The following is a 13,382-nucleotide window of genomic DNA, read 5'->3' on the forward strand; positions in this document are numbered from 1 at the left end:
TTCCCTGGAGCCACTACAGGGTGTCTCTTTAGGGGGAGCCAGGGGACATGTTTAGCAGGTGCACATGCATCAGAACAATGCAGTGTTTCTAATCCAGACTAAACTGCAGAGCCTAGAAATAGCTTGACCTAAAAGGGCAACTCAGAAACAATTCACATTTGCTATAAAACAGTGTCGCTTCATTTTCTCGTTCTGCCTGCTGCCCGAGGTGATTTCAGGACTGGGAAGAAAGATGGGATTATTGCGCACATATATTTCATTCTAATGACTCTTAGCGACTCAAACTCCACCCCACACCAGACAGTTAACTCCTTGTTCCAATGTCATTTACTTCGCTTATTTCTAACCCTAAATGAGCCAAGTACCCTTGATCTATAGATTTCAATATGATAATAATAATAATAATAATAATAATAATAATAATAGGAAATATGTCAATATTTTTATTGCTTGGGCCTTGCTGAAGGTTTCGATAGTGGGAGCAGTGCTCCCTTGGCTCACCCACCCATTTACACAACAGCCCATGCCTGAGTGCCATGAACCCCCAATCTGTATTTCTCCAATCTAATCTCACAATCTCAGGAACCTGCTCTCTCTTGGCTTCTTAGTAGCCAATAATGAACTCTTTGCTGATTTTGCGATGCCTTGCTCACAGTGAGCCTCTGCCATCTCATCCTGGTACTCGAGTTAGTCTCTGGTCACTACTTCCTTCCTTGCTGGCATAGTGCCTCTTGTGCTCTTCTCTCTCTCTCTCTCTTCCTCCTCCTCCTTCTCCTCCTCCTCATCATCATCCCTCTGCTGTTTACTCCCACTCCAACAAATCATAAAGCAGCCACCACAGCTGTGCTTGAGTCCACACAGCTTGTTGGAGGGAAACCAGGCTTAACAGGAGGGTTAGCGAGTGGGTCAGTGAGACCTTCCCAAAACACCCTGTTAATCACCCCGCACCCACCCAAAAGGAGGAGGGAAGTCTACAATCAGTCAGAGTGGGCTTGCTTCCCTGGAAACCATCCTGGCCCTGGCAGTGGGTGGGGCTTTGTCTGTGTGCTGGCTTGTTTGGTGTAGTATCTGATCACTTGGAGCTCTGATTTTTCAGAAAATTTAGCTGTAGGTCTTCGGAGACTCTGTAGCTGGGGGGAGTCTGTTGTTACTGTGCACATAAACCGCCAGCCTTTACTTCACGCTACAAATAACAGTAGTCACAGGAGAGCTGAGAAACAGACAAGGCAGGAACTCACCTCCCCTCTCAGCTCTCAGTCTTTGCATAGCTTCTAGGAGCAGAGCATATGTTTAACCTTGTAAATAATAGGCAGTTGAGGGGGTTTGCTTGTTTGTTTTGCTTGTTTATGTTTTACTCTTTTTATTTTATCTTGAGATTTCTAGCAATGTCACAGGCCCAGCAGTTCCTGGATGGATGTGGCTTAATGGCCCTGTAGGACAAAGTGTGGTTTCTAGCTGTTCCCCTTATCCTAGAGAGACAACGGCTTCCCCATGTCATATTGATTCCTTAACTTTTGGGGGAGAAACCCCACTATAACACCCCTTGTTACATGCATGAGATCCATCAGTTTATTCAACCAGTCAACAAATATTTTTTAATTAGGTTCCCTTGAGAGATTGTTGTACGTGTTCGAACTAGAGTTAAGCCAGAGGTCTGGGTCAGCAACCTGGGTAAAATTCCCATCTCTCCTGTCTTCTAGTTAGAAGACTTCTTGTATGTAAGCTTCTTGGCTGTAGTGAGTGTGGTTTCTCACTTGCCAAGTGAGGTCTAGGCTGTAAGTCCTTTCTAAATGACACATTGTTGTTGGGACCTGAGCAGCTTGTGACCCAGATATTCATATATGCCAATAAGGTGGATGAGAAGAAGCCAGAGCTAGGAAGTAACAGGAGCTGCTGTGAGACAGTCTTAACCCCAGGAGGCTTTCGGCTGCTCATTCAGCAGATGTTGTAAATTCCATGCCAGGTACTGTACAAGCGCTACCAACACAACGGTGGCCAAGAGAGAGGTCCTTCCCTCTGGCTAAAGGTGGCTGATGAGCCAGGAACAAGAATGGTAGCGATGTAGTTTGAAATTCATTGCACAGGGTGCTGTTGGGAACTAGGAAAGTTGGAAGTAGGAAAGAGGGGAAGGAGAGAGAAAGCAAAAAGTGTCTGAGGGGCAAAGAGCTGGGCATCAAGACATTGTGTAAGACAATCAGTGTGATCACTCCCTGAGAGAAAATTCATCCTCATCAGGCCATCTTGACAAACCCAACATCAGTCCAAACCCAGACTACTCCTTTCCTCCAATGCGGTTAACAATCTAGGACACCAAAGATATCTGGTGAGACGTTTCCATTTTCCACAGCTATACATAACTCCTGCATATGAGTCAAAATTATACTAAAGCCACATGTGGTTCTGTGTACTTGCCAGCCTATTTGCCTCTCTCAGAAAGGGCTTCACCAGGGACATGTAAAAGGGTATAAATGCCTACATAAGGTACTGCCCCTCAGATCTCTTCTAGACAAGATAGCCACCCCCAGTTCCACAAGTAATTGGAGCAGATCCAGAAACAGACTCTGAGAGCCCCAAGCTCTTCTTTATTTACCCTTCAGTAATTACATATCTTCCCTATTGGAGGCTGAGCAATTAGTCTCCCATTGTCTTTGCAGGAAATGACATCCATGTGACTTCTTGGGAAGGCAACTGTTGACCACTCTGGTTAAGATAATTTGGAAAGTGTTCAGCATTTCCTCTGGATGATTGTGTCCAGCTGACTTAGAGCTTGTGGGAATGCACAGACAGAGACACTGTCATCATAACCAGAGCAGGACTGGGTCAGTTCCAGCAAGATGAATCTCCAAGTGCTGCTCTGGCCCTTCAGAATGTAAGGGGGCTCAGCACCTTGCCATCCTGTCCCTTTTGGGAGCGTTTTTCTAAAGCAAACAATTGGCAACTCCACTCAGTGAGACCTAAACAGTGAGGCGTTCACTGGGAACTCAGAGGTGCTGAAGTCCATGCTCTGCTTCCCAGTGTTTTTTCCATATCTCAGCCATAGCCCTAGGCTATAGCAAAAGAGCCATGGAACTCCAGACCCCCCTTTCTCGAGCGTCCGTGTACACACACACACACCACACACATACACACACACACACACACACACACACAGAGAGAGAAGAGAGACGAGAGAGAGAGAGAGAGAGAGAGAGAGAGAGAGAGAGAGAGAGAGAGAGAGAAAGTGATTCTCTCAGAGAAATGAGGTGTTCCTAGTAAAACATTGGGCCCATGTTTATTTTTGACCCAGTCACTGGCAAGAGTCTGGGGTTCTCTTGAGTCAGAGCCTCTCCAACCTTAGTATACACACGGATCACCTGGGAAAGCTTGACTGATACCCACATGGCGTTTGTGTCAGTGGGTTGGTTTCCTTGCAAAGCCCTAAACCCCCAGTGAGATCATTGTCCCCAGCTCTCAAGACTCTGTGTCTGGTAATGGATGTATGAGGGCTCCATTAGGAAGAAGAAAGCAAGAATAGCCCTGTATTGATTAAAGCTATATTGGCAATATCTGTTCATAGTGTGTACCTAAAATGTCTCCTTGAACTCAACATTTATACACAGCCTGTGGTATATCTTAGAAACAGAAAGGGATACAAAGTGTTGTGTGGGTGTAGCCATAAAAACAGTATTACTCCTTCATAACTACACACACATTGCAGTTCAAGAAATGTAAGGTAGAGTCACCTCTTTGCTATCCTTCAGTTACTTTTACTGGTAGCTAATATCATATATCCAAATCCTAAAGAAATAGAAATAAATGGGCTTAAATATAGAGGGCTATGTGCCAAGCCCACCCCTTGTTCTTACAGTCAATAGCTCATTAACTTTGGGCGTTGCTGGAGAAGAATACACACCCACGTATCCTGAGAGTCACTTGACATGATGTTAGGTGTAGAAAATTCTGCCAGTGGTAAATTTCTGCCAAAGCAATTGGTCACTGTGCCCTGATTACTGATTTCCAATGGAGAAAATCATTATGCTTTCTTCATTTAAAAAGGGAGAACTGTCCTGGTTTGTTTGTTTGTTTGTTTGTTTTTGGCAAAAGATACACAGTTATCTCTTGCTGAAGTCACTTAGGCAAAAGGATAGTATGGACGGTCTTGTCCATCATGGGTCTGACTCATCACAGATACAGTGGGGCTTGGAATGCCGGATGTGGCCAGATGTTAAACAGACCTACCTGAGATGGTCGTCATCTCTGGCCTCACATGCAAAGGTATTATCCTGGGGCGATGGGGAGGTTTTGGGATTTCACCATTTCGTCTGCTTGATCTGCTTGCTCCAGCACCACAGCTTCACGTCTAGGTGTTTGGCAGGAAATCAGATATTGGTCCAGTTTCCAGTAGATGCCAAGTGGTGCTAACTGGCCTTGCCAACATGGTTTCACCATTTTTTTTTTTTTTTTTTTTTTTTTTTTTTTTTTTTTTTTTTTTTTTGCTTTGCAAGAGCCTGAGAGGCGGAGAGATTCCTAGCTGCTCTGGACCAGCCGAGGGAAACTGCTGGACTTGGTGCTCCAGGAAGGCAGGAGTGTGCTTATCTCTTAGGCATCCAGGGTGTTACTTGTCAGTGAATACGTGAACAGCTGGTCTGTTCCCAGAGATCTGTCAGTCAGCAACACAGATGAAGCATCCACTCTCTAAAAGGAAGAGAACATTTTGTTGCCTAACTTCAGTCATTTGTAATCTAAATATAGAATGCTGAGGTGTCCATCTACATATTTAGGACCTCATAGGCTGCCAAAGAGAGATGAGATAATTTTAATGTTAGTCAGGCTTGTCCAATCAGCTAACTTAGTCTCTGATTGATGCAGACAGTACCGATGAATACCTCCCTTCCCATGCTGGTGATAGGGGAGAGTGTTATTACAAGGAATAAAAAGTTAAAATGCTTAAAACTTGAAATAGAAAGTGTATCAAAATCTAATACAAAAGACTAGAAAAACAAGAATTGAAGGTAATACCAAATTAGGAAAATCAAGATGAGAGTTAGGAGAGTAGGAGAGGCTTAAAGCTGGTGTTGTTGGACTAAGGACATGGCTGGAATTAAAGGGGTCAGAGACCTAAAGGGGAAGAAATCTACTCCTCATTTTCCTTAACCTTGAACTGAAATTCAGCATTTATTTTTATTGTGGAATAGTTTTAGGTCTGTATAGAATAGACTATGGATAGTATTGTGAATGTTTCTATATTATATTACAATCAAGGACATCATGAAATATGATTTTTCATTTAAAGATACTTAAAAATGGCACTTACTTTAGTTTTTGCAGAAAATTGTTTAAATATTGAGGGAAGTCCATCTCAACTTTGTTAAAAAATTTTTTTGAGACAGGGTCCCACTGTATTGCTATGAAAAATTTTGATAACTGATTATGGATTCATTTTGTGGCTTAAATTCTTTGCATTTCATATGTTAATTCAAGTACTTAAAGACATTATTCTTAAAAAAACAAACAAACAAGCAATAAAAACAATAAAAATTCCATTTAGAATTCTGAAAAAATTCTGTAGACTGACATAGTTCAGAAAGGCAAAGTATTTCTTCAGAAAGAAAATACCTGGGCCTCTTACTAGTAGGGGTGAGGACAGAAGGGGACCAGGGGAGGCGCAGGCCTGGTATAGGCCCAGCAGCAGGTGAGGTGGCCGCTGTGCTTCCGCCTGATTGAGAACCTGTGGAAATCAAGCTGGGGCAAATGTGAGTCCAGGCCGATTCATCTCATGGGTAATATACAGGTTTTAGGAAGGGAAGGGTAGAGTGAAGTGAGCCCCAGCCTGGGTGTGGGCTCAGCAGCAGGTCTGCTGCGTGGGCCTGATGTGCAGCAGAGGTGAGAAGCCAAGCCATGTTAGGACTCAGATGGGGGCAATGAGGAGCACGAAGGGCAGAGCTTCCATTCACTCAGCACTTACCATGTGTCTGCTGCTTTTAAAACCTGTGTCGTGTGAGTGACTTAACTGATTGGATTTAACAGTAACAATGACACTGTGAGGTTGGTCACAACAATTCCTATTTTACAGATAGTTAAATAAGATCCACTGAAGAAGAGAGAGGAAAGTAGCCTGGGACCTCCCAGAACTAGGCAGAAGGAAGAGTGCTGTGATAAAAAGGAGAGGAATTGGCTCTAAGGGGAAATGTTACAAGTTTAATCTTAGGTGTTTCCCCATTGTTCTCTTACCTTTGGTTGTTTTAAAGGATTGGAAATTCTTATTTGTAAGCACAGTTTCTGATTGATTCGATTGTTCACAGATTTTTTTTTCTAACTCATGTATGCTAAGAAAATGTGTAAATTGGTTTCATTTTCCTGTGCACAGCAAAGGGGCAGCTGGTAGGGAATTTGTTGCTGCATGATGGGTGTTCCACATGGTGAAGAGCCACAAAGAATGAGCACTGGGCGGCTTAAAGCGGATTGCGAATAAGGTGTTTATTTGCATTGTTTTTTCAGAGTCAGTCCTACCGGTGGTTTAGAAGACATGTGGTGTATATAAAGTTTGTGATAGTTGGTGGAAATTTGGGTAAGTGTTATCAAGTTTATTTCTAACACATTTAGTTGTAAAATGGTACCAATGAGGGGAAGCCACTGCCCTGCCCTGGTCTGCTCTGCCCTGCCCATCTGTTAAATCTGCACTAAACTTCATATGAAAGTTTTTGATGAAATGTGGCAATGAATTAGTGTTTTCTGACGGCATGCTGTTTTTCTTGTTTAAGCTAATGGTATTAGGTGATCCAGGGTTTTCTAAAAACTAGTAAGTATAGATTTGGGAAAGCTCAGATGCACAACCCAAGATACCCTTGGCAATTTAGTTTCCGTATTAAGCCAGCCGTGTAATAGGAGTAATAAACTCACAGACCAGAAGAAGTACTGTCTCCAAAGCAGGGGCTTGAAATAGCCTGCATGCTGAGACCAGAGAGAGGTTAGCTGTTTGAGGAATGGGAAATGGAAAGAGGTGAGCAGCACAGATTCCTGGGAGCTTGCCCCAGGCTGGAGCAATAGCTTGAGAGACCCAGAGTAGCAGCATCCCAACCTCGCTGGTGGTGAGGAGGGCAGTCCTTAGAGTTGGGTCCAGGTTAGAACTCCTCAGCCCCTATTGGTTGTTTTATAACCTCTATGATTCTTCTGTAGGCCAAGGCCTTTAGTATTTCCTACTCCACAAGATTGTTGTGGGAATAATTGAACTGAGAAGTGCTGGGCACAGTCGGTGATGCTCCACAGCCACCATGCTTGTTTGGGGAGTACATCTGCCATTGAAGCAAAACCACTCAAAAGGTGCATGTCTTCAGCAGAAAGACTTGCAGGATGGGTTGATCACACACACATGTGATTTCACAGGGAGCACCATAGCCACTTCTCCATCATTTACTCCATAATGAGCTGGGGGACCCCTGTGACCTGGGCCTCCTCCTGGAACCCCAGGAAGCCATTCTCACACAAGCACAGCTAAGTTGACTTCCCTTCCTGCCACCTTGCAACTGAGTGAGGTCACTTGTTGGAGCTTTTGTTTAAAGTATGATACAATTCTCATTCATATTAGTAAGAAGGGACAGCAGTGAAGCAAATAACACTTTTGGTTTGTATAGGCTTTTATTTCCAAACCTTTGTTTTTATTTTACCCCCTTATGGTTATGTAACTTCATAGAGACCCAAGAATTTGGTTTGGGGGTAAGCCTTTACCTATATTTGGGAGCAAATCAGCCATGTCACAGTAGAGGGGTGCTGATGTTAAGGCCACATTTCCATCTGTGAATCAAGGACATGGACATGGCCTCAGGAAGTCTCTATGATAATCTCTAAAGAGCCACAAAGGCTCTTCAACAAAATTTCTAACCAGGGGATACAAGTCATCTTGGAGATAAGGAACTGGTCTTTAGTAAGGCAGCTTGTTGATATATAAGGTGGTGAGACAGAAGGAGTAGGTTCCTCCAGCCCACTGGGAAAGTACTGATTATTACAACATAGGATATATTTCAAAACAACTAAAAAAGAACACAAAGGCTCCAAGCATGTAGAAATACTTACATGAGGAGTTTTGAATGCTCATTCTGATTTGATATTGGACACTGTATGCATGCATTGAATCATTATGCTGACCCCAGATGGTTTTCTCTTAATGAATAATCAAATAAACAATTAGGGAACACAAGGAAATTGTCTTGAGAAGAGTGACCATACTGTCCCATATCTTAGTTGTGGTATTTATACAACTGTAGGCTTTTGTGAAAGCCTACAGAACTGTACAGGAGAGAGAGAGAGAGAGAATTTTGTTGTGTGTGAATGAAGGATGGAAAGAATGAGCTCTTAGACAAAGGACAGTTATCTTAACTTGCTGCAAAGAAAGTGGGTTGAGGGAGAGTGGAAAGAAAAACAGCCTGCTCTTTACATTGATTGTATGTGGGACAGGGACTTAGGTTGAGCCCTTCCTGCTACCACTGTGCCTGGCACATGGAAGGGTGTGATGAACACTTGAATATTCATTGAGTCCCCTGCTGCTCTTAGGGTTTGGGTTGGTCACCTCACTCTCTCTCTCTCACACACACACTAGTCCACCATGTTCATATGCTCCTCCTCTGCCACCTGTTCTCCTGTGGACTAAATGACTGTCACCCCTTCTTAGGTCCTTTTTCTTCCCGTGTTATGTCCATGTCCCGCCCCACCCTGGGAGCTTTTAGAAGAGGCCCCTGCTTTACAGTTCCCTCTCTAGTGAATGCCCAGCACCAAAGCACTGTAGCTGTCAGGATCCGACTGGGCATGCCTTGCCTCTGTAGGTGACGTTACCAGATACCCAGCCCTAAAATCCCTCTCATCCACTGGTTTCGTACTGAGCACCTGGTGATGGTTTGTGGAGGCTTCTGTTGAGTAGTCTTCTGAGAACAGAGCTCTGGAGAAGGGAGCAGTCCAGGGGCTCAGGGTAGCAAATATGTCAACCTCTGGGTCCTGTCACTGTTAATGAACAGTGTGAGTGCTGTGTATGAATTGTTTGACACACAAGTGTTTCTCAGATTCAGATCCTTCATCACGAGTCAGTTTAAGATTCTCGAAAAGCCAAGACTCTCCCTCACCTCTGGGCTATGTCACGGTGAGACATAAGTACACAGAGAACAGTGGTTCTCATCCGGGGTCACTAAACACCTCGAGAGTGTTTGGTAATGGGAGGGATGTTGCTAAATGCCCTGCATTCAGCAGCACATGTGCACAAACCCAGAAAATAGTCCAAATGCCAGTAGACGGAGATAGAGCCAGGAAAATGTCTCAAGTGATCACTGATATGAGGGTTTATGTTTTAAGATGATCTAATGAGACACATGTAGACTTCTGAAAAGGGCTCAGAATACAGAGGTCTGAGATGGCTGCCAGGAAGCTACCTCCTTCAGGAACCTGCCTGACTTCATTAGGAGTTAAGCTACCTCCTGATTCCAAGAAAATCAGACCTAAAGAGTTCAGACAGACAAGTTATACTGAGCCATGGTCCACAGAAGGAAAGAGAGGTTCTCACAGTGTGCTCTCAGCATCTGAACAGAAGGGCTGTCTCATGGTTTAGACATCAGTCCAGCTTCCTCAGATGTGTTTGTCTGCAGATGAGATGGTACTGCAATCTGAGTGGTCCTTCCCTCAGAATCATGGGTAGAAATGTATTGAGGGAGGAGAGGGATCTCATTACAGATGATTGACATCAAGTATTTTGGTTCACAGGGCTGTTTATTTGCATCCATTTGCTAGTGACACCACAATCTGGCTTAAATGTGAGTTGCTGTGCACGTTTGCAGCCCAATATGGCTGCATTTACTGACGCTGTGAGATTAAAGCAGCATATGTCAAGCCGCGACACAGAACAATTCTCTTGAGATGGCTTGACTTAATTAAGGGACCTATTTTGGAAGGGTAACTGTGCTTTTTGTGTGGTGTATTTTAGGTTTCACTAACCCAGCGTCCAGGCCAGCAACGTCTTCCCAGAAAGGATGTGGCATATGTGGAGGGCGTGGATACACTCTTACCAAAAGCTCTAGTAGGATGTTCTTTTGGCTTCATGGTCTTCTATTTGCCTTTCTTGTATCCTTTCCTCTCACACAAACGCAGTAGAAATGTGTTCTGGAAAGCCAGACAAGGGAAGGCTGAAAGCCTCATTTCAGATGGCCAGGCCCAAAGATTTAGGGACCTTGTGTTACTGCTCTATGTCTTTAAGATGAATGGAACTCGAGGAGAATATAGAAGTCTCGGAGGTAAACAGGTGAAAGAGACTATAAAAACCACTGTTTTATTTGGGGCAAGTGTCTGTGACAAAACTGTCCATTTGTAGCACTGAGAATCCCTGCCCCATCTCAGCTTTTGCTTAGAGCTTACAGTTTAAGAGACTTTGTATGTTGTAGTCTGGCCCGGCCTCTAAGATACCCTTTCAGGAGCATTGCTCTAGAGTTTAAGGAGATGCCCAGAGTAGTTTCTTTGGAAACCAACCTGTATACTGGGGGTGGGGCAGAGTGCCGCCTTCCGCATTGTTTTGTACTCCTGATCGCTAAAGTCATCCACAATCCCTTTATCACTTGCTCACCAAGGCAGGTGTCATTTTCACTCCAGGATAGTTTTGGCAACAACCTGGACCAGATTCCATGAAGCTGCCTCCAGCATGCTGCCCTGTCATCTACAGTAGCCCATGGCTTTGCCATCTGCCCTTACTCTAAAACTCATGCCATAGTGTGGCTTTAATCTGTAGCAACACATAGAAACCCAAAATGCTCACTTAGAGGAAGTGTTTTCAGAGTCAGAAGCTGTTTCATATGCTAGTAATTGACTAGATTGAAAAAAACTGCAATAGGGCTGTCTGGGACCCAGGTGTCCAGTCCCACGTTAACTTTGCCAGTAAGGCTGCGTCTGGATGCCACTCAGGTAGCTCTTTTAAGTTTATAACGAGCTGCCGTGCATTTGATCCTCCCAAACTAGTTCGTAAGTACTGGAGTCATATCACTGTGTAAAATTCGGAGGCCCCTGAATTTGCCTGTCTAAGGTGGGGATATTTAGTAATGTGTGGGAATGTTTGATGTCCCCTGAAGAACCGGAGGCACTGTTGATATGTGGTGCTGTAGGGAGTGGCCCAAGGTTGCCAGTAGGCCTTCAGAGCCTAGGGAAGAGGTGTCTTCTGTGACAGCATCTGGAGCATCCTGCTGAGAAGCACAGCTCTGCGCTGTACAAGGAACACACAGTGAAACCAGATACACACTCAACTGTTGGAATCCATGTCCCCTGTAGCCCTCTGCATTGAAGGCATCGAGGTCTTCACCCTGCTTCACTGGGAACTCTAGACATGGAATGCAGACAGGCTGTTCTACAGGTTATGCACAGGAGCTCAGCACAGCATGCTTCTCACGGGTAGATTCACTGACACCTCCGTGGCCTGGCTGATCATTGCTCCATACCTGCTCTTCCTCCATCATCACCAAGCACAGGAGAATGGGACCCTGTGTGGGGGAAAGATAAAGAGTCCAGTAAGATGCTCTGCCCACAGACGTTTATCTAATCTCACCAGCTTGAAACCATCCTGATAGGGTCGGAGAGATGGCTCAGTGTTTGCATGTGCTTCTTTGCTCTTCCTGAGGCCCCAAGTTCTGTAATTAACACCCATCTTGGTGAGCTCATAACCACCTGTATCCCCAGCCTCTGTGGACAGAGATACACACATACACTTGCACACGTGCACGCGTGTGAGTGTGCACACATACATGCATGCACACATGCACACTACTTAAAAATAACTTTAAGACAGCATCTTGATAGAGATTTAGGTGTCAGTGTCCTGACTTTGGGATTTGGTCTGAGGCTTCATCCTGCCTTGTGGGTTAACACGGCCCGCTTACAGAGAGCTTTATTTAAAGTTTAGTTTTGTTGTCAGCCAGCAAAGAAACTGAAACAGCAACATGTTGGCTTGAATGAGCACATGCAAAATTCATTAAAGTGATAAAAGAAATATTGAATGAGAATGCAGGAAGGGAATCTGGCCTGAATGCCAGTATGGACAGCTTTTCCCAGGGGAGATGCCGATATTATCTGTTCCCCACCCCAAGGTGGTGGCAATTTTTTTTTATTTTCTTTCCACCTTCCTTCCCCAACTTTTTATTTTTTATCTTATTTTTATTATGTTTAGATATGCATATGTTTCTGTATCTGTAGGGGTTATGTGTACATGAGTGCAGATGTACAGAGGTCAGAGGTGTGGTACCGCCCTCTAGCTGGAGTTAACAGATGGTTGTGAGTCATCTGTTGTGGGTGCTGGGGATAAAACTCAGGTCTTTTGGAAGAGCAGTGCATGCTCTTAACTTCTGTGCCATCTCTCCAGCACCCAAACTTGTTGTTTTTAAAAAAATGTCAAACCTACTGGTTGGTAGAATAAGAAGCAAACACTTTGTAAGTCTTTTACTTCAATTTGCCATTTGTTCCATATTTATTATATTTGCTTTGTTCTTTCCCAGTCATATATAAAAACTACGCAGATTTGTTTTCTGAGCCACCTAGAAACAGAAAATGTCTGGACATTTCCGTTTGAAGTATTGCACTGTGTCTAACCTAAAAATCAACAGCACGGTGTATCACAATACTGTTGATAACATCCAGCATAGTGTTTGCAAATTCCAGTATGTCTTCAGACTTCCCCATCTAGCCAAAACTCTTTTCTTTTATTCCTTGAGATGAGTCCACTCTCTGTGTAACCCTGGACAATCTAGATCTCACTATTTAGATCAAGGTAGTCTTGATCTCAGAGTTCTGCCTGCCTCTGCCTCTCACATATCCCATGCGTTGGTCTTGTCTATTTCTTCATGGTGCCATTTAATCTGTTCTCCTTTTCCCTGAAAGCATCAGGTCTGGAGGGTTGCTATTAAAGTAGAGATTAAACAGATTTCAGGAAGAATACATCTTGTGTCTAATATGACATAACATCATAGGACAAGTGATGTTGGGTTGTTTACCATGCTCCGTCTTGTTTGGTGTCGACCAGGGTGGTAACCAGACCTACCATATGAGGGTGCACTTGGAGTTGCTGAGTCACCTAGGATACCCGGTACTTTGTGAATCCTGTCCTAATGTCTGTCATCTGGTGGTGTGAGCATCTGGATAGTCTTTGCCTGGGTCCGTAGTTATTTTGGAAGGCTGCCTGATGTTTTTGCCTCTTTCTTGTAAGTCTTGAGTTCTCTGCACGAAGTAATACACATCTTCATATCTTTGATTTCTGTGGTAGTCTGCTAGATTTTATTGTAATAACAGATTGTCCTACATAGCAGTTTTCATTCTTGCCTTTAGGGATAGGAAGGAGTAACTTCCGCAGAGAGCTTCTTTCTGTTAAGCTAAATGTCACACAGCCTCCTTGCATG

At 44.0% G+C, this 13,382-nt stretch overlaps 1 protein-coding gene across 5 annotated transcripts in view; it reads left to right on the forward strand.

Moving 5' to 3' along the window:
• Positions 1–13,382, forward strand: part of Fyn (FYN proto-oncogene, Src family tyrosine kinase) — a 194,215-nt gene that overhangs the window by 80,832 nt on the left and 100,001 nt on the right. For 4 of the 5 annotated variants that reach the window (XM_027402156.2, XM_027402155.2, XM_027402152.1 and 1 more), the window contains one exon: positions 6,478–6,547. The exons of the other annotated variant lie outside the window; for it this stretch is intronic. The gene's annotated coding sequence lies outside the window, so the exon portion shown is untranslated. Of the gene's footprint in view, positions 1–6,477; positions 6,548–13,382 lie in introns of those variants that run through there. 5 annotated transcript variants of the gene reach the window in all.

Source organism: Cricetulus griseus, chromosome 2, assembly GCF_003668045.3.
Source record: "Cricetulus griseus strain 17A/GY chromosome 2, alternate assembly CriGri-PICRH-1.0, whole genome shotgun sequence".
Classification (NCBI taxonomy): domain Eukaryota; kingdom Metazoa; phylum Chordata; class Mammalia; order Rodentia; family Cricetidae; genus Cricetulus; species Cricetulus griseus.